Genomic DNA, 21,842 nt, shown 5'->3' on the forward strand with positions numbered 1-21,842 from the left:
GCCCATTTGCTAATTCTTAAGGTTTTTTTAGAGCCCATATTCTTTTTGTTAGCATTACAACCCATATTGTGGCCACGGTTAAAAAATTATATGAAACTTTGCATATTTCGGTGCGGTCCGAACTCTTTTTAATGCCAAATTTTGAGTCACGTTCAAACTGATTTTAAAAATAAATATATATCATTATAAAATCCAATAAATTGTCCACGCATAAAAATCAATGCAATTTTAAATCTCGAAATGAAAAAAAAGAAATTTGAAACTAATTGCCGGTATGATGTATTTTAAAAATGTATATCCCATTTCTCATTACTGATAGGCCATTTTCTCGGCCAACCGAATGAAGCTCTCCTCGTCTTGAAAGATTTGCAGCCCAACCGGCCTGACAAAGCGACTTACTTGGCAAATCACAAAAAAACTGGGCTGTGGCCGTGGACCCAGATGCGGCCGTGGACCCAGCTGTCAGCCTCTCCACGTACAGTACTCTTCCGATTGAAGTCGGTCGTTGACCACATTGACCACACCGCGCCGAGAGCACCAAGGCGGTGGACGACGGCGAGGCCTAGGAAGGGGATGACGTGGAGCCGGGGAAGATGCGGTAGTGGATGCCCACACGGAGAGGAGTACGAGGGTTCACTGGTTCGGCTGCGGTGTGAGGCTTCCGTCACCGCAGGGCCTGGCTAGCGGTGGGAGTAGTAGGGGCGGTGAGGCCTCAACGGCAGCATAGCCGGCCACTGGAGGCAAGAGCGGGCGGTCTCGGCGGCGCTGGTTTGGGCGACTGGTGCAAGAAGAGCATCGATTGAAGAAGCAGCATGATCGTTCGATTCAAATCCAACGGTTATTTCTGCTAGAATCATTTGTTGACTAAGTTGACAAGCCATGCGTACGCATCAACTTAGTAGGCCCACAGGTCAGCCTCCCAACCGGTGCGCCCCAGATGTCAGTGGGAGTAATCATTTATTTCGCGTAATAAGGAGGCAGTTGATTGCGTGCAGCCAACCCAGCGGAGGGAGTAGGGTGGGCCGGGGAAGCCTGCGCGGCATCACAGCGGGCCACAAGAGGAGGGAGCAGGCAGTCCTGCCGGTGCTAGTTTAGGCGGGTGAAGTAGGAAGTTCAGAGATTGAAGAAGCACGTCCGCCTTTGGATGGAAATCCAATAGTCACTACTGCTATAATCGTGTGTTGACTAACAAAGCCTTGCGTAAACAATTCAGCCTCGAAATCTGTGGCGTGTACAACCCATTTGCTATTATTTTTATAATTTTTACTCATTTTCTAATTCATATGGAATTTATTGCAGCCCGTTTTCCATTTTGAGAATTGCTGCCCATTTTCTGGTCAGTACCAGGGTTAAAAAAATTAACTAAATATGTGGGAAATTTTGAAAATTCGCAAATTTTTGCTAGGAAAAAAGATTCTTAATCCAAAAATTAGTAGCCATACTATTTTTTTAAATAAATTAGTACTATGTCATGTTAAATCCAATGAAATACTCCGTATAAGATATCAGTGAAGAACAAAAACAAAAAAAGAAACTAATATCCCATTTGCTATTTTTTTTTGGAATTTTCAACCCCTTTTGATATTACTTTTAACAGACACTGACCATACTCTTCGACCAGGCCGGAATGCACCCCTCCTCGTCTTGAAAGATTTGCAGCCCAGTAAGTCGGAGAAAACAAATAGGCCTAGCTTGGGTATTCTTCAAAAAGAAATACTGGGCTACCTATTTTCCCAAAGAAAAAACTGCTGGGCTGGTCATGTTGTTAGACGGGCCACATAGACCGCACAACCCAGTTTATAGCCTGCTCCTCCTAATTACTACTAAAAAAAGTTGTGCAATTCTATCGTTAATTGACTATACGTTGAAAATGATGTGGATCACAGATATCAGCAGGGTGGATTAGAGTAAAAAACGAGGGTTTCATCTGAGCAGTAAAAGAGGCGCTTGCTCTTATTCGGGAGTGGAACTGGTGGGTCCGTACTGCCATACTCACAACTACAATCCTCTCCTGATTCACTATGTTGACAGGGACCGTTATGAAAAAAAACTATGTTGACAGGGCCGGACGGCGGCGCCGCGGCGAGCGCACCAAGGCGGAGGATAAAATGCTGTCGCCAATGTGCTGGGCTGGGTTGGACATTCTTATTTAAAAATAAAAATGGACCGGATCTATTTACGATGTTGACTATGATTTGCATGGGTCCACTGGTTTCAGGAAGAAAATGCTGGGAGAAAGAAGACTGGTCGCTATCTTTGCCAAAGAATAATATCGACTGAATGTAACGACACTATCATAGGAAATAATATCCTCCTGTTAAATTATGAATTTAAAGAACTGGTGCATGAGCATTTAGCTTTATTTAATTATGTTTAGGGGACCATGAGCATGTACCTGGGCCGGATTCATGCGAGAGCCTCCCTTCCAGTTAATTATGGGATTCTCTATTGGGCCTTCATCAGTGGGCTGCATGTTATCAACAAGTGGAAAATGTGTTCCGTACGAAAAATAGTATGCGCTACGTACAGTACGGGGCACTAAAGGATCGAACCGTGCAACGACTTCCAAAACATTGTGCTTGTCGTTCTAACAACACATTTATTCAACCAACAGACAAAATATACTACTGATTGTACATTGAAAACAACAACAGCAGCAACTAGGGCTGGGGGAGCAACAGAAGTAGTAAGCAGGCCAGAAGAGTGAAGACGCAGCTCTCTCTTTGAAACCAAACATCAGCCATCATTACAAAAGGGCTACCAAAAAATAACAAGTGTATGCATCAAACTAAATAAAGATCCGACTACACCAAGTGTACGCATCTAACTAACTGGCTCAGTTAGACGTTACTATTTATTAAGCTATGGAGATTGGTTGACATCTTGAACCAGATGGGTGCCTGACAGGGGAAATTCCAGCCAGCAGGTCGAAGTCTGATACTTGTGACCCTCTCTCCTACTTTGGGCTGTAGAGCGTGGCGACACATATCAGGGTATGGTGCATGCAGAGACGCATGGTACGCTGTGTACACACAGTTTTGCCTGATGAACGAAACCGCACTGTCATCATGATCCTTGCCGTCGTGTATCTCCTGGTTAATCGAATAATTCAGTCCGACAAACAGAGAGCGTGTACCAATACTTACCAACCTCCAGTCAAAAATTCCTGAAGGCCCAGAGAAGCTGGGATCCTGCTCAAAGACCTTGCAGTGACTGTGATTGTATTCCGCAAAACAACACGTCCGGTACGTGCGAACGATCATCAATCGTTCGCCATCGTCTGATCGAGCCAGGAACCACCTGCAACTGCCATGCCACTTTTCTTTGGAATGTTCTGGGATTAGGAAGGGTAGGGACACCAGGCGGCCTACAACATCATATCAAGTTGGAGTCAAATAACCCACAAAAAAAGTTGGAGTCAAATAAAAAAGGGCTCTTTATGTAGTCAATCTTAAGACCAACATGTTATGAGCATGAATATTTTTTTGGTAAATGTTGACAGTAATATAAGCAAGCCATCATGATATCATAGGAAAGTAACATAAAAAAAGTTGGAGTCAAATAAAAAAGGGCTCTTGATGTAGTCAATCTTAAGAACAACATGTTATGAGCATGAATATTTTTTCAGTAAATGTTGACAGTAATATAAGCAAGCCATCATAATATCATAGGAAAGTAACATACTGCTATAATAGACATTTGTAGCGATGACTGGAGTAGGCCAGCAATACGTCCAGCCATAGAAGGAGTCGACAGAGTAAATGAAGCCCTTGTGTTCAATGGCATCAGAGAACCATGGAGGATGTATGATCCTGCAATGGACGTGCAGATTTATCCACTTACCGCAGTGACCTGTCAGATAGGCCAGACCGTGGTTGAAAAACGCAATTAGCCCGAAGTTTTTATAATTCACAGATCTTGTGGGAACTTTGGAAGATTACAACCTTGAGGAAATCAAACTTGGTATCATGTTGGCTACTATAAGATTCCGAGTATTCCGGGCCGTGGTGCCAAAGCAGTGCAGTGTTAATCGAAGGAAGGGGGATCAATCGCCGGGTGTAGACCTCCACGAGCATCCAGCTGCCGCGGCCGTCGATGAGAACCATCCAAGACGTGTTCATGCCGAACCAGTACATACCGTTAATGTAGTTGAGGGTAATGGGGATCGGATCGCAGTTAAGGGGGTTGATGCTCGCCACCCTACAATCGTTATGTTGCGTGACACGTTGTTTCTGAAGATCAGGCGGCATCAGCAAGCAAGGAGCTGGCTTAAAAACCTCTGGCCTGTGGGCTTTGATTAAACGGTACAGCCCCGAGGAGCACACGGCGAGCGGCATGGTACTAAGATTGTCCACACGCGAAACAATGAGCTTGATTACCTCTATGGGGAGCGAATTTCAGCCATTCTTTCGGCGGACGCTGCTCGGTTCTGCCATTGTTAGTGCTTGGGTTTCAAACGAGGGGGGAGGCGCCTTAGCGGGGATGAAAGATTGGATGAGGGAGGGGGGAGGCGCCTTAGCAGGGATGGAAGAGCGAACAAAGATGGAGAAGCGAATATGTGCTGCGGGAAGTGGACAGGTGATGATGACTACAACACGCCACTTGACTTACGAGACACATACCGGCAGCGTAGGGTCATATCGAAGTCAGACAACTTGCTTGAGTGATCACAATATTGGTACTCCCTACAGTACCTGCTACTATGCCCTAACTTGCTTGAGTAGAGTGGTAGTGGAGTAGGACTCTTCTCTACTACTAGCACCGGAGGAGTAGTATGTTCTAATCTAAAATAGTTACAAACTTCAACGCCCAAGTGTGGAATGACTACGAACCGCCATCGGTGCTAACTCCAATCCTGCAAGTCATGGATTTGTTTCTTTTTAACTTTTTGTATGAATCTATAGCCAGCCTGCAAGTCATGTACACTGTACTGGCAGTGGAACCCACAGAGTACTTAGAATACAAGATTAAGGATGCAATTAACTTTTTATAGAGGGAGAATCATACACGCAATTAACTCAAATGGATTGGACGTGACTCTATAAGAAAGTGCCATGTCATCTGTAGCCAACATGTATAACAATGGATACTCAAAAACTAATTCTTGAAGATCATTTCGTGCAAAGCACAATAAGAGTTATTTCTTCACAAGTTTTGGATGCAGGTTGAACAGTTGAATGCTTTTGTTTGCAAAAGATACTTTTTATCTATTTCACCCGGATGTTTGTGAGCTCTAGTGATGAAATAATATCCGAACAAACCTATCGATACCCGTTACACATGAGATGACCCCCACATCATTTGTTAAAATAAACAACTCCCCGATCAATGCATTTCACTCTTCTGTGCAATGCACGGGCACCTTACTATAGATTAGTACGACAAAAAATTGAACTAACATTATATATAGTACGATAAATGATGATGCATGTCACCTAAAATTATAGGAGTATCATTGAAAACTATGTTCAAATACGAATCCAACGATATTGTTTTTGTTGACATGCACTAACATTTTGTCAGTTCAATCTTCAGTCAAATTCAATGGGGGATAAACCACGACCGATGTAGTCGTACTAGTGTAGAGGGCAGCGCTGCACGGGAGTCTCACCCCGCTCATGGCGCGGTAGTAAAGCTGTCATGTCACAAAACCCAACCACTCCCAGTAATAAGTGGCCTGGTAAAATAAACGGACAAGCAACCATCACATCCCTCCGTCTTTTTTGCATTTCATCTCTCTGCATTTACTTTCTCAGGTTCATCTCGCACACTCGACCCCTAGATACTACTCCTAGTATCCCTAGCTACTACTCCTAGGGCTAGTTCTTTTGGCGGCTTCCCCAGCTTTCCCATAAGACATAGTGGAGACTAACATTAAGGCGCCTCACTCATTTATTTGGGCTTCTAAGCTACTAGTACTAGTAGTACCTTAGTCCCGGTTTATTCCTCACCATTGTAATTTGTGCTAAATTTTTATCAAAGATTTAACAGATAAAATGTTAGTGCATGTCATTTATTTGGGCTTCTAAACTACTACTAGTAGTACCTCCGTCCTGGTTTATTCCTCACCATTGTAATTTGTGCTAAATTTTGACCAAATATTTAACTGATAAAATGTTAGTGCATGTGACATGCACTAACATTTCATTAGTTAAATTTATGATCAAAATTTGACACAGATTACAATGGGGACCAATAAACCAGGACAGAGGTAGTAGTTATGGGATTACTACTCTAGAAGCCTAAAAGAACTGGCCACTGGTACTCCTACTAGTAGTAGTACTCAAGTTGGAATTCCAATTGCACGGCACAACTTGTTAGGCAAAAAATTCGGTACAAGGTGTAGGAAGTGGTTTGGGAATTTGCATGCCTTTCCGACCAGTGAGATACTCCGTACAAAGTATGACAGAGAAATAACCACAGAGAAGGAAGCTAAAAGTAAACAATCAAATGAGCATTTTTGCATTTGTTTTGCATTGAATCGTTTCACAAGCTTGACTAGTGTTGTTTTTCTACTTTTACAAAAACCGCATCGTAATGTTAAAACGTGCATTTGCACGTACATAAGTAATAGTAGTACTCCTCCATCTAGGTGTATAAGTCTTCCCTCCTTCTTGGTCACGGTGCACAACCAAAGATGACTTATGACCTGGATGGAGGGAGTAGCACAGTCTGCAAGCATATATAGAGAGAGACGTATAGTGCGATAGTATATAGTAAAGTTTGTGCTATATGCATGTACTTGCAAAATGCGTACGAATACACAAGGTTTCCAAACTTTCCCTTTTACATACTTAATTAAGGATGCTAATAATTCCTGAATGTTCGGGATTTATCATTTGCGTCCCAAAACTAATGAGATCGCCTTACAAAACAAAAATTACACTCCTACTAAAAGCCACGACGCTCGAAGGAGCGCTTGCAGCGCGCCACGAGTGCCCTGGTGCGCGGCTGTTTCCTAGTGCGCCGACACAATGCCTCTTCCTCAGCCTCGCAACTCGCGAGGTGCTGATTGGAGGCTTGCCAGTGGGCGAGCGCGATCTCACCGGTGTGGTGATCCGACGCCAATAGGCACTCCTCCTCGCTGGAAGCGTGCACGTGGTCCATGTACCGCCAAGCGTAGATGAGGCGCTTGGGCCCGACTGCACTCAGGGCGTCGGCACGGGCATCCTCTGCCACCCTCACAGCCCTCGCACGAGCCTTCTGCCAAAGAGCCAATTGCCTGACTCTCTCGGACGCGACATAGGCCTCCCGGGCAGCTTGTTCCGCGGTGCGCTTCTCTTCCTTGGCCTTCTTCTCCGCCTCTATTTTGGCGCGCTCTGCAGGAGGCAAAGCCTCCCACAAGGCAACATCCATTTATTTCCAAAGCTCCTCAAGGCTGGGGGGCTCGGCGGGTGGCGCGGCGTTCTCCTTGTAGCGGGGAGCCGACGCGTCCTCCGACGCGCATGCTGGCGAGATTGGGAACGCCGACACATCCACCTCGACGCATCGCGGTGAGGAGCGGAACACCGACGCGTCCTCCTCGACTAGTGGCGGCGAGGAACGGAACGGCGATGCATGACCGTCCGCACGGTGCAGCGAGGGGCGCCTAGGGCTTGGGAGGGGCGATGCCATGGTGGTCGACGTGAGAGGGAGGGGGAGGAGATAGCGATGAATGTGAACGTGAACGTGAGGGGGAGGATATAGCGATGTCATGGGAGGCGCATTATTTATAGCGAGCAATGGCACAACTACGTAGGATATGGACTGAGCTGCACCGACTTAACTGCAGGTCCAGTTGCATCACTCACATGTGGGCCAGACCCCTGTTGGGCCCATATGTTAGTGACCCAATGCACCTGTAGTTAAGTAACAACTACATGGGCATATTTGTTGGAGTAAATTACGGGGGAGGGAAGGGGTGGAAATATTGCTAGTCACAACGGATTGGTGCCCAATGAACGGGCTTCCTGCAGGTATGGGGAATGGTGCATAATAAGTCTCATCTTGCATGTCGGGCTAGGTATAGTCTCAAGTCATTAAAAACATACACGCCCCACACATGTTCATATTTCAAGGTGCACTAAATTATTGCATGTGATGATTAAGGCTGGCCATAATGGTGGTATCTTAGCTGGTATCATGCACACGGGAATAGCAAACATACTGATGTGGCAAAGAATTAAAGAAGAGAGGGGGGTCAGAGTAACTAGTGTTCATGCATGCATTGGTAAACACATTCTTTTGTGAAGAACTACAAAAACTATTCCACCGCCTCTATCTTGCTAAGAGTAGGTCAAAATTTTGAATCGAGCCCTTTAAACTAGAAGGGAGGTAGTAGTACTCTAATAGCTAACCTTGGCCCTGTTTGGATCCATGTGTTAGAGTTAGTTTGGGTTAGTTTGAACTCAACTAACCCGAAAAAATCTAACCCACCCAAGAGGTGCTTATTTGGGTTACTCCCTCCATCTAGGTATGTAAGTCATCTTACGTTGTGCACCGCGACCAAGGCGGAGAGGAAAACGAGAAAACTTAATGTCTTTTTGCTAATTAATAGCATTGCATGCAATGAACTAACCACTGCATGTCATGTTTGGCAGTCTCAAGTCATTGAAAGCATGCACCGCCCACATCTCTTATTGGTTGATATGTCACAAAACAAGAAACGATATTGTAGATATTGATATTTTTAGTACTTATAAATTTGGTCAAACACTTTACAAACGGTTGACGGAAGTAAAAAGGACCAGAGGGAGTATCATGCATGCGGAGTAGGCAAAAAATTGCTCATTTATAGCCGGTCGAAGTCTCAAAGGGCGCGACCCGCGAGGGAGGCGAAGGTCGTGGGAGGCGCGATGGTTGACGGAATTAAGTGAAGTTACCCACGTGCCGGCATGGCGTGCGAACATGCAAAAGCTATACCGTCAAGCCTACGATATGGGTCTAGTAGACATGACATCTAGTGGGTCCCGCATAGTTCTCGAGAACTCTTTGGGGGCTTGCAGCCGTTTATCCACCGGGCAAGCCAGCAACCCACGCCGTTCGCACGCCCTACTCGTCCCCATCTTCTACTAGTACAGTACCTTACAACAGTTCGCTCCCAGTCGTCCCGTCCTTTCACATTACGGCAGTTCCACTAATCCTAACCCTCCTCCCAAATCCATGGTCGGCGGTGAGTACAACGTTAGAACCATCATCGACGATGAGTTCGACGTCATCTATACCCATGGATCCGTGACGGTGAAAGCATGCCTTGCTCGCTTCCTACGCATGTTCAACAGTTTCAACATCTCCAAGTCGTTCACCTGTGGTCCTTCCGATTTTCATTACTAAAAACCAACATCTAAATCTAAACATAGTATTTGCCCTAGAACTACCAGGTTCATCATCTTGCAACATAAACCCATACAACCATACGCCAAGGAGGTATGTAGTAGGTAGTACTATGAATTCCATTTTAGCTCCATACCAATCGTTCTAAAAACTACTTAGTACTTATAACACGTCATTGAAAATCGGAACTCTTAACCCCGCTAAAAATGATACTATTTTAAATGTGGCTACTCGATCTATGGCAACTGGCGAGCCACCGCCTCCAAGTCGTTCACCTGTGGTCCCGACCATCAACTCCTACGGATCAAATTATCACCCGAGATGACTATTCCTACAAAGGTGCGCTCCACCATGTACCATGTACCCGTGAATGCAATAATCGTGCACCTAGGGTTTTAGGGTTTATTTGTTAACGTTGCCTTTACGTAGCACTCGTGTGTGCGAGACACCGAGAGACCGACTGCGTGCGTGCACCTCTTCTCTTCGTATATGTACTCCGTCGTTTGTCTGGTGTCCAAAAAATTATAATAACTACTAGCAATTTGCCAATGCGTTGCCACACGATCTAAGTAGATTAATACATATTCACTGATTTGATAGAAAAAAGTCTAGTTTTGAAATACGTATATCACTAAAAAATTGTAATGTTTCACTTAAAATATATTCCTTTGGCGGTTTTGATGAGATAAGGGAGGAATGTTGTTGGTTTCAAGATTCAAGAAGTGGTATATGTCTAATTTCTACTCTTACTAGCAAGATGCCCGTGCATTGCACGGAACATCAAGATCTTGTGGGAGAAAAGGATGAACGAGGGAAGGCCTTATCTGCAAATGTGGAGAGGAGTGCGGGTAAATTGCCATAGTTTTGTTCCTATCCGTCAGATATAAATCGGATGGCCTATATTGCAAGATGGCAGGCCCACAATCACCAACTCTGTTTTTTTATCCCTACTAGCAAGATGCCCGTGCATTGCACGGAACACCAAGATGCATTTATTTTACAAAATATATGTTGTGATTGATCCATGCAGGAGTAATCCCATATGTAAAAACTAACAATATCTCGAGAAAGAGGAGAAATGAGGTGAGTAGGAGTTGGGCATGGTGGTGATTGGTGGTCGGACTGAGCGTAGGCATGGGGATGGACGACACCGGTAGCGGCCAGCCGGCCACCATGCCAGATTGTTCCAGTGGCTTCTTTTTTAATTGCTCAACAATGAGGTTGTGAGAGATAAGGATGAATGAGGGAAGACCTTATATGCAAACATGGAGAGAGGTGGGGTATCTTTTTGCAAAATTGTCATACTTTGCTATCTATCCGTGAGATATAGATCGAACGGTCTATATTGCAGGACTGCGGGCACATCATCATCACCAACCCGGGTTTTTATAAGATTAGAGAACTCTTATAAAAAGCATAGTCGGTGATGATCGTGTGCCTGCCATCCTGCACTATAGGCCGTCCGATCTATATCTGACGGATAGGAAGGAAATTATGGTAATTTTGCAAAAAGATACCCACACCCCTCTCCACACTTGCAAATAAGGTGTTGCCTTGTTCATCCTTTTCTCCCACAAGATAAACTACTCATACAAATGCATCTTCATGTTCCGTGCAATGCATGGGCATCTTGCTAGTTGTTGCAAAAAGCCCATGTGAGAGAGAGAGAGAGGGAGAGAGGAGGAGGACGGAGTGCATGTGTGACAAAGACACAAAGAGTGTGTGTGCGAGAGGTATCAGCTTAAAATGAGGCGATAGTGTGTGTGTGCACGATCGAGAGGGCGTGTCTCAAGAAGGGAAGAAAAATCTACATAGATACAAGGAGCGGGAGAGAGACATGTATGCGATAGTGGAAGCACGAGTGTGCGGGTGCATAAACCTATCTAGAGGCTAGTCGATAAATGTTTGTGAGAGAAATACGAGTGGGGGTGCGAAAGCGAGAGTTTTCTCTGTGTGTGTGTGAGAGAGACGACAGTCGGGAAGGGGAGTGGAAGCAGGAGTTGTGTGTGTGTGAGAGAGAGAGGGGGGGAGTTTGTCTGATCGGTAAACAAATGAATAATGTCAGTCTGGGATGGAGACGAAAAGGAGACCGCAACAAATGTTGTGTCTACGGGAGAGAGAGAGAGAGAGAGAGAGTAATTTTAGTGGTATGAGTCATATCTAGAGACATATAGGGTGTGTGAGAGAATCCCATAGAGAGAAAGACAAAGTGAAAGACGAGTGGAGACTGTGTGTGTGGCGGTGAAAAAGAAAGCTTAGGTACCTAGTGATACGAGAGAACGGTAGAGACGTGAGAGATAATGAAAACCATGTAATGTATAATGATAGGGAGAGTGTGACACTTCTCAAGGGAGACGTCGAGAGACCATGTTTGCGAGGATAGGAGAAACATGAAGTGAGCGTGCGGGTGAGCTGGAGAAAAGAGAGTGATAGCTACATGAAGGAGCATGCATGCGAGAGAGATGGGCATGAAAGGAGTGAACATAAAAGGGATTCAAATATTTGAATTCGAGATGATGATACATGTAATCCATACTCGAACCAAAATTGATCTATCAAACATGCATACTCATATGAATTCACGCGCATCTATGTTATTTAATATGTAGATATTACTGATCCATACATTTTAGTAGAACATAATTTGGTTTAATTTTTTGAATTCAACCTTATGATTTTGAGATCATTGTATTTGTAAAGCATATTATACATATAAAGGAGCAGAATTCTTTGTTGTGCTTTTGAAAGTATATATAAAAAATGATGTATATAGAATTTTATTCCAATCGAAAATGGATCCCGCCCGAAAAAATAGAATACAAACGGGATTCGAATTGAGTTGGCACGGTAAACGTGCACTCTGCAAAATTTGAACGAAGTGGGGAATGTCGCAGTAACCGCCCGAAACCAAAATATGCGAGATGGAAATTACTATTGCCTATCCCTGCCACGCAAAGCCTATCTGCTCGATTTCTATAGGTTTTGATAGGGGTAGGTTTGTAATTTCACTCAAACGTGACATAACCGCCTCTCACCCGGATTCATACACGGTGGGCGCCAAAACACAGTGTGTCCTTGGTCGAAATCGACTCCCACCCCGATTCATACACGGTGGGCACCAAAAACAAACTCTCGTCGGCAAATATTCGGTGTATGCGAGATTACCGTCCTATCCCCAACTGACTAAAATTGTTGTTATGTAGGAAATTTGAAACGGGGGCTAAGTTTGTAAATTTCCTCGCATTTGAGAGAAGCGCGCCCTGAAGACATGGTTCCCCCTTCCTCTCCACCTCCATTTCCCCATTCATACTCCGTGAGCGCCAAAACACCATCTCCGCCACAGCCTCCTCCGTCCGCCACCCCATCCACCGCCGTCCTCCTCCACCATGCCGGAGCTGATACCCCAACGCCACCGTCCATTACAAGAGATCGACCTCTCTCATCCACGGCTTCGGACCGGGATCCTTGCATCCCCGCCGTCGTCCACCTTGCCAGCGCTGCTCCTATGACCGTCTCGTCCACCGCGCCCTGCCGCCACCGTCTACCCTCCTAGATCTGCTTCCACGCCGCTGACAGCCATCTTTACCGCATCACCGTCAAATTCTCAGCAGATGCATACACGGCGCCGCACTAGAGGAGGTACTCTTTCATATCTGCTCAACTTATTTATCGCAGCAAGAAAATAGATCGCCACAGCTTTACTTTGATTTCTTGTCCATCACTTACTTTCTAGTTGAGAGCAAACATTGGTTGCGAAGTTGCCTTTGTCCGGTTTGCACCTTCAGATCCGCCATGGCACGCTCAACACTATACTCCCAATGGTTATGGTTTTCACCTTTTATATTCCACACTAGTTAAATCACAGTAGACTAAATTTCAAAATTGGGTCAGTCAATTTTTCAGAGCTCGCCGGAGTTCGCCGGTGCGAACGAAGGGGCTCGGGTGGGGACTTTGGTTGTTGGGGGGGGCGGTGGTGGGGCCTCGCCGAACGAAGAAAACTCGACGCGGGTGGGGGCGGGGTGGGGGAGGGGGGTGGGGGTGGCGGAGGAACACAGGCGGTGGGGGCCGATGGTCCGGCCGGTGGCCCGTGCGGTGTTCTGTATGGGAAGAATCAGAGACGAGGAAGAAGAAGGGTTAGGAGACGTAGGATCTTCATCCAACCGCCTGAAATGGTCGACTGACCCAAATGCAGACATGCCTTTATATTCAGTACCATCATCGTACCTGCTTAGCACTGCTCCTGAATCCATCAAGCTAAACAACGTGCCACTCATAATTCCAAACTTGTTGCTCAAGTACGAATCTGATATGATGCTGATATTACTAAAACAGATAACATTTAATTGGTCAGCTAATGTTCCTACTTTACTTTCAAAAAAGCACGTGCACCACATATAGAGAGACAACAAGGAGTTGCTTTCTTAATGCGCTCTGGTTCATCATGTGTGGGCACTGCGCAACGAACATTTTATTATCCAAAATCTGCTTGCTCTTCTTTAGCATGTTCCTCTTCCGTTCTTCTTTAATAAGTACTCTCTCCGTTCCTAAATACAAGTCTTTGTATAGATTCCACCATGGACTACATATGGAGCAAAATGAGTGAATCTACACTCTAAAATGTATCTGGATACATCTGTATGTGATCCATAGTGGAAATCTCTACCAAGACTTATATTTTGGAACGGAGGGAGTATGATAGTAGTACAGTATGTTCCTTGTAGTGAAGATGAGCAGGGACATTTGCAGTGTAGAGGTCTATACGGTCGGTTGGTATGGACACTTTGAACTCTTCGGGCCTCTTTGATTCGTAGGATTTTGTAAACATGGGAATAGGATTTGTAGTGGCCTGCCCACTTGAATCCTATAAGAATAGCAAGGAAATGCGGGGAGCTGTGTCGCCTTTGAGAGTTACACTGATATTAACAGTACCGCACCTTCAGTTGAAGAGAGCTGGTATCCGAAGCCTTTCTAGCCGTACCGGCAATACTAGCACATATATTCCAGCAAGTTCCACTTTGCTGATTTTACTCTGATGCTTACGGTTTTCCCGTTATATCTACACTATGATCTGTGTAGCTGCTTTGTGTCGCACTAGCAGCAGTCCACTCTTGAAGCTAAACACTGCAATGACTTACAAAATTGGCACCAAGGCATTGAGTGCCATTCTGGATGCAATGAAACTCATACGCTCCCCACCTGTTGACTCTTGTTCAGAATATGATCCTAATGACTCTTGTTCAAAATTGCCACATATAGAGAGACACATGGAATTGCATTTCTTTGGGCGCTGTGATTCATCATGAGTGGGCAACCAACATTGTATGCAATTAAGCGGAACCTCAAGAATATGCTTCCTCTTCTGTTCTTTAACATGTTCCTCTTTTGTTATTCTGTATTTAGTACGTACAATATGTTCCTTGTCAGGAAGGGGAGCAGGGACATCTGCAGTCAATAGCTGATAGAGCTGGCATGTACTTGATCGATAGGCTTTCAATTACTAGCGGCAATACAACACCGTATTTTCAAGCCAGTTCCACTTTCCCGATTTATATATCGTGGTTATGGTGTACCCCTTTTATGTACACTATGATCTGCCTAGTTGCTGTGTGCTCTTGTTATCATGGTTTGGCAATAAACTCTCTATACAGTATATTTTGAACCTATCATCTGCCAACTGTCCTTACTTTTGGAGCCTATTATTTTGTGTACTTGTGCCAGATTATATAAATGCACGCACCATATTACAGCACACATGAGCTCTCTCATCAGAATCCAGTGATAGCACACAAGTGTTTACATGGGCGCCCCTATATTAGAATATCCTCTGCATTACAAAGATAATCTCACAACTATTTATGTTTTCATTGTTCTTAGATATTATACGTTATTACAGTGAATATATGAATCCGCGCATCAGAGGAATATTGTGGAACACTGCAATGACTTACAAAATTGGCACCAAGGCATTGAGTGCCATTCTGGATGCAATGAAACTCATTCGCTCCCACCTGTATATTCTTGTTCAGAATATGATCCTAATGACTATTCTAACCTCGAGGAGTCAAAGGCAGATGGCCTGTCATGTTCACCCATCAAGGTGCCTGCTCTAATTTGGCAAGGTTTTATTGATTGCGCGTATCTTGCATATGTTATCTTGCATTTCTTCTACTTTGTTGCACCGCCATCTGCTTAGTTTACTCATCATATATGTCGAGATGCCATGCCCATCCACTATCAATACATATTCCATCTGTCATCATACCATGTTTTTCCACTCAAATGTTGTTCTTGTGCATCAGACATCAAAAAGGAAGAGGGTGATTGCCGAACCTGAAGGAGCACCAGCAAAGTCCTTGAAAAACGTGGTTGTGCCGGAGAAATCAGACAGCACCCCACTTATATTGGCTGTACAACCAGTGACACAAAAGGTAGGACCGACTCCAGCAGACTGTACCCATACTTCACTGGCCACACCACTAGCCCCACCACACAGGACCTGCACTCCAGCAAAAGGTATGCCGATTTCAGTTGCCATAGCACCAGCCGTACCACAGAAAAATCCCACTCCAGCAAAAAGTACAGCAAGTCCACCGGACGAAGACATATCCCAACTGTAGAGACGGCCAATTCCTGCAGATTGGAACCCCATTCCAGTTATTCCCAGTTTAAAAGACAATGCTTTCAATGTTGTTAAGGACTACGTGCATATATTCCCATCATTGGAAGATTATAGTGAAGACAAACACCATTTTCACATCTTCCTGTCCCAGTTACGTGTAAGTGCTATTATTCATGGTGATTATTTTCCTATTTTCTACTGATTGCACTGATTTACATTACATTGTTGCAAGTAGGCGAGGGTCAATCTGGATAGTCATGACGAGCAAAGCTTGCTTGCGCTTTTCAAGGAAGCATTGCAGCAGTATTGGTGTTACCTGAGGAAATCACACTTTGATGGCAAGTCTATAAACGAATTTCTGGTGAAGTCTCCTGTGCTAAATTTAGAAGACATTGAATGGAAAAACCTTGTTATGCACTGGTGTCATTCCGAGGATGAGGTACTGTCTATGTTATCGCATGACAATTTGAACTTCTACTTTTCCGCATGTGCCTTACAGATCTTTTTTGCAGGAAATCTGCTCGAAAAAGAATTCCGGTTTGAAAAGAACGACAGGATATCGCAAATATGCTGCCCGCTGCTTTGCTCTTGTTAGTACCTGTTGTCCTGTATCACTGTACTTGCATACATACCTGGTTCATTATGTGACAGCAGTATGCATGATAGCTTGCTTATCAATTGTTCGCTCCAAATTATCTGATCTGTATGAATGGTTACATTAGTGTAGAATATATCCAATGCCAATGAAATTTTTTAGCTCTGCATTGTTCTTGTAAGTACCCGCTGTCCTTTATCAGTGTACTTATATTGACAGGTAGTTGTTCATGTACCATCACTCTGCAGCTTATTTTCCTTTGCCCTCCATTTTCTACACATAAGATCTATATTTACTCTTACCATAAGGTTGGATAACACCGATGGTACTGAAGAAGTTTAGCTCTGCATTGCTCTTGGCTGTACCTTTTGCCTGTATCGCTGTACTTACATTTATAGCTACTTGGTTATGTAGCATCACTCTTCATCTTATCTTAAATATTCTCCATTTTTTCTTATATTGTCACATCTATATTTACTCTTAACAAAATGTAGAATAAAGGCAATGCTTATGAAGAAGATTCTGTGGTAAACTTCTTGAATTGCCCCCCCCATCAGCATGGACAAGGGCTTTATAGAGCCTGCCTTCACCAATAATGTAAGTTTGTCCTTCTCAAGCCTTCAAACTTTGTTGTGTATATTTGGTTAGGCATGACTGCAACAACTGTTTATTTTTGGTGTTTGCATCAAATTGCATGTTTAAAGTTTATTATGTACTCCAGTTCATAAACAAAAGTTTGTCCTTCTCAATTTAAGTTTTCAGTTGTACAACCAAGTTCCTTCTTCATACCATGTAAATTAAACTATACAGAGCAAGTGATCTTATTTTGCCAATCTGAAATGGGATAAATTGACAGCACACCAACCATTGATACTTATGAGTTCTTGATTTGTAATCCAGTGGTGTCGTGAAGCTGGCAACTCCTTCACATTGTCATTTCCTGCCATGTCTTGACCTAAACAATACCATATTGTGTTAATGCTATTTTAAACTGTGTCACTTTATTCGTCAGTAAGAAATGTGATGAATTGTCAGCACTGATACTTATATGTGCAAAAACCTGTCATCTGTCTGCTTGTTCATCTTTCAGAGTGAGGAGGATATAAGTGTCAAACAAGTGCAGTCTCACCAGCTTGCTCAGCTGCTTGCGCTGCAGCTCCCGAGCAGGGCTAACCTTTCTTGAACTCTATTGAAGTGCTGTCGGTTTTTGTATATTATTTTGTTGGCGTGTTTAGTTGCACTGGCGGTGATCTTTGATGCCCAGTGTATGTAATCTGCTGTCTGCTTGTGATTTATTATCATAGTGGCGAAATTTGATGCCAAGTGGATGTAATATGCCGTAATATCTTTATTGTATAGTCTAGGTTTTTTTATTCACTATGCTGCAGTTATTTTACTATATATATATATATATATATATATATATATATATATATATATATATCCTGTCTTCACAGTAAACCGGCCAAACGGCCGTCATGCAAATCACCTGTATGATCCGCATCATGGGCCCCGTCATCTTGGTCCATTAACATGCCTAAATGTAAACTGGCCCACTAGTAGATTTGGGCCTTTAATAGGCCGAGTAAACAGCCGGCCCTATTTTCCCAAGAAAACTCAATGGACCTTTAGGAGGCTGAAAAGTAGGTTGGGCCTGAAACGTGCCGAATAGCTCACAGGCCGGCAGCAGGCCGAAGTAGACCCCGACCCATGAATGTGCCAATCAATTCATGGGCTTATAACTGGCCAAAATTGTCTCGGTTCTTATTTGGCCCAATCAGATTATCGGCTATGAGCAGGCCGGATGCAAACAGGGCCGTAGTTAGGCCCAACTATATGACGGGCTTTTAATAGGCCGAAATTAATATAGGGCCGAAATGTTAAACGGGCCCTTAACAGGCCGAAACTAATATCAGGCCGAATTACTAAATGGGCCTTTAGCAAGTGGTCCGAAAAGCATAGCGTCCTGTTAACAGGCCGAACCTGATATGGGCCATAATTTAGCCCAAAGCCTCTTAAAGGGCCGAACCTGATCTGGGCCGTAATGTGGCCCAGAACGTGGTAGGCTTTTAATGGGCCGGATCTCATATGGGGCATTTTTAGGCCCGAAACGTGGCAGCCAATTAATGGGCTGTCCTACTAGGGTCCTCAAAATCTTGTGGGCCTACAGCTGGGCCAACCCATTAATTTCGGCAAAATCTCGTGGGCCTTTAGCTGGGCCGGCCCATTATGGCCCACAAAAATCTTGTGGGCCTTCACCTGGGCCGACCCATTATGGCCCGCAAAAATCTTGCGAGCCTTTAACTAGGTTGGCCCATTATGGCCCGCAAAATCTTATGGGCCTTTAGCTGGGCCGACCCATTATGGTCCACAAAATCTTATGGGCCTTTAGTTGGGCTGGCCCATTTAAACTTTATGGGCTAGTTTTGGGCCGGTTCACGTGTTAACATATCATAGGCGCATCTCGCCCATTGGATGAGTGACACCTGTGCCAATGCGGAGCTGACACGTGTTTCCTCCGGCCAATGATGATTTTACACGTGGAAAATCCCCATTGTTCCGGGCTATAAACGGGTTATCGGATCCAAAACCGGACCCGATAGCTTAACGGCGTTCCGTTACGGTGGATGCCACGTGTCGGTCACCCTTGACGAAAGCACTTATGTGATGCATGATTTATCGTCATGGAAGTGGACACTTCTGTGATGATAATTTTGGTAATGTCATGGAACACTTCTACGACAACACAGGTATGACTATCTTGATTCTGTCATAAATTTGTCATGGATGTACATGCATGACAGAAAACGTGACCTACTGTGACAAACACGTATCATCACGGAAGTGTATTTTTTTGTAGTGGCCTCCACCTGTCCACGAGGGTGGGGGGCGCACCCTACCCCCCTGGGCGCGCCCCCTGCCTCGTGGCCCCCCTGACGCTCCACCGACCTCAACCCTGACTCCATATATTCACTTTCGGGGAGAAAAAACCTGGGAGAAGGATTCATCGCGTTTTATGATACGGAGCCACTGCCAAGCACTAAACTCTCTCGAGAGGGCTGATCTGGAGTCCGTTCGAGGCTTCGGAGAGGGGAATCCGTCGCCATCGTCATCATCAACCATCCTCCATCACCAATTTCATGATGCTCACCGCCGTGTGTGAGTAATTCCATCGTAGGCTTGCTGGACGATGATGGGTTGGATGCGATTTATCATGTAATCGAGTTAGTTTTGTTAGGGTTTGATCCCTAGTATCCACTATGTTGTGAGATTGATGTTGCTATGACTTTTCTATGCTTAATGCTTGTCACTAGGGCCCGAGTGCCATGATTTTAGATCTGAACCTATTATGTTTTCATCAATATATGAGAGTTCTTGATCCTATCTTGCAAGTCCATAGTCACCTACTATGTGTTATGATCTGGCAACCCCGAAGTGACAATAATCGGGACCACTCCCAGTGATGACCGTAGTTTGAGGAGTTCATGTATTCACTATGTGTTAATGCTTTGGTCCGGTACTCTATTAAAAGGAGGCCTTAATATCCCTTAGTTTCCAATAGGACCCCGCTGCCATGGGAGGGTAGGACAAAAGATTTCATGCAAGTTCTTTTCCACAAGCACGTATGACTATATTCGGAATACATGCCTACATTACATTGATGAACTGGAGCTAGTTCTATGTCACCCTAGGTTATGATTGTTACATGATGAACCGCATCCGGCATAATTCTCTATCACCGATCCATTGCCTATGAGCTTTCCATATATTGTTCTTCGCTTATTTACTTTTCCGTTGCTATTGTTATCATCGCTACAAAACACCAAAAATATTACTTTTGCTATCGTTACCTTTTACCACCGTTACCACTACTATCATATTACTTTGCTACTAAACACTTTGCTGCAGATATTAAGTTTCCAGGTGTGGTTGAATTGACAACTCAGCTGCTAATACTTGAGAATATTCTTTGGCTCCCTTTGTGCCGAGTCAATAAATTTGGGTTGAATACTCTACCCTCGAAAACTGTTGTGATCCCCTATACTTGTGGGTTATCAATGCATATATAATGACCATTGCATGGATATCGTCATGATTATTTGAAGTTCTATCAATTGCCCAACAGTAATTAATTTACCCACCGTTTGCTATTTTTCTCGAGAGAAGCCACTAGTGAAATCTACGGCCCCGGGTCTCTTTCTTATTATATTTGCCTTTGCGATCTAGTTCCTTTGCTTTTATTTTCAGATCTATTAAACCAAAAATACAAAAATAGCTTGCTGCACTTTATTTTATTTGGCGTTCGATCTATCAACTTATTACAACTTTCTCACATCGGTTTGCCAAGTTCTGGCGCCGTTACCCGAAAGGGATTGACAACCCCTTTAACACGTCGAGTTGCGAGAATTTGTTATTTGTGTGCAGGTGTTGTTTACGTAGTGTTGCTTGGTTCTCCTACTAGTTCGATAACCTTGGTCTCATCACTGAGGGAAATACCTAGCGTCGTTGTCCTGCATCATCCCTTCCTCTTTGGGGAAATACCGACGTAGTTCCAGCAGACATCAAAAGGAATTTCTGGCGTTGGTGCCGAGGAGACATCATCAACATCTACCAGGTTCCTAATCACAAATCTCAGCTCCTTGCAATTTGCATTATTTGCCATTTGCCTCTCGTTTTCCTCTCCCCCACTTCACAAAAATTTGCCGTTTTATTCGCCCTCTTTTTCATTCGCCGTTTTCTTGCCGGATCTGTTTTTGCGTGCATTCTTGTTTGCATAGTCATGATGCCTCAAAGAAAATATAATGATGTTCCTATTGGGGAACGTAGTATTTATAAAAAATTGCCTACGATCATGCAGGATCTATCTAGGAGAAGCATAGCAACAAGCGGGGAGAGTGTGTCCTAATGACCCACAAGTATAGGGGATCTATCGTAGTCCTTTCGATAAGTAAGAGTGTCGAGCCCAACAGGGAGCAGAAGGAAATGATAAGCGGTTTTCAGCAAGGTGTTCTCTGCAAGTACTGAAACAAGTGGTAATAGATAGTTTTGTGATAAGATAATTTGTAACGAGCAACAAGTAACAAAAGTAAATAAAGTGCAGCAAGGTAGCCCAATCCTTTTTGTAGCAAAGGACAAGCCTGGACAAACTCTTATATAAGGAAAAGCGCTCCCGAGGACACATGTGAATATTGTCAAGCTAGTTTTCACTACGTTCATATGATTCGCGTTCAGTACTTTGATAATTTGATATGTGGGTGGACCGGTGCTTGGGTGCTGTTCTTACTTGAACAAGCATCCCACTTATGATTAACCTCT

The sequence above is a fragment of the Triticum aestivum genome, chromosome 2A (assembly GCF_018294505.1).
Source record: "Triticum aestivum cultivar Chinese Spring chromosome 2A, IWGSC CS RefSeq v2.1, whole genome shotgun sequence".
Lineage (NCBI taxonomy): Eukaryota > Viridiplantae > Streptophyta > Magnoliopsida > Poales > Poaceae > Triticum > Triticum aestivum.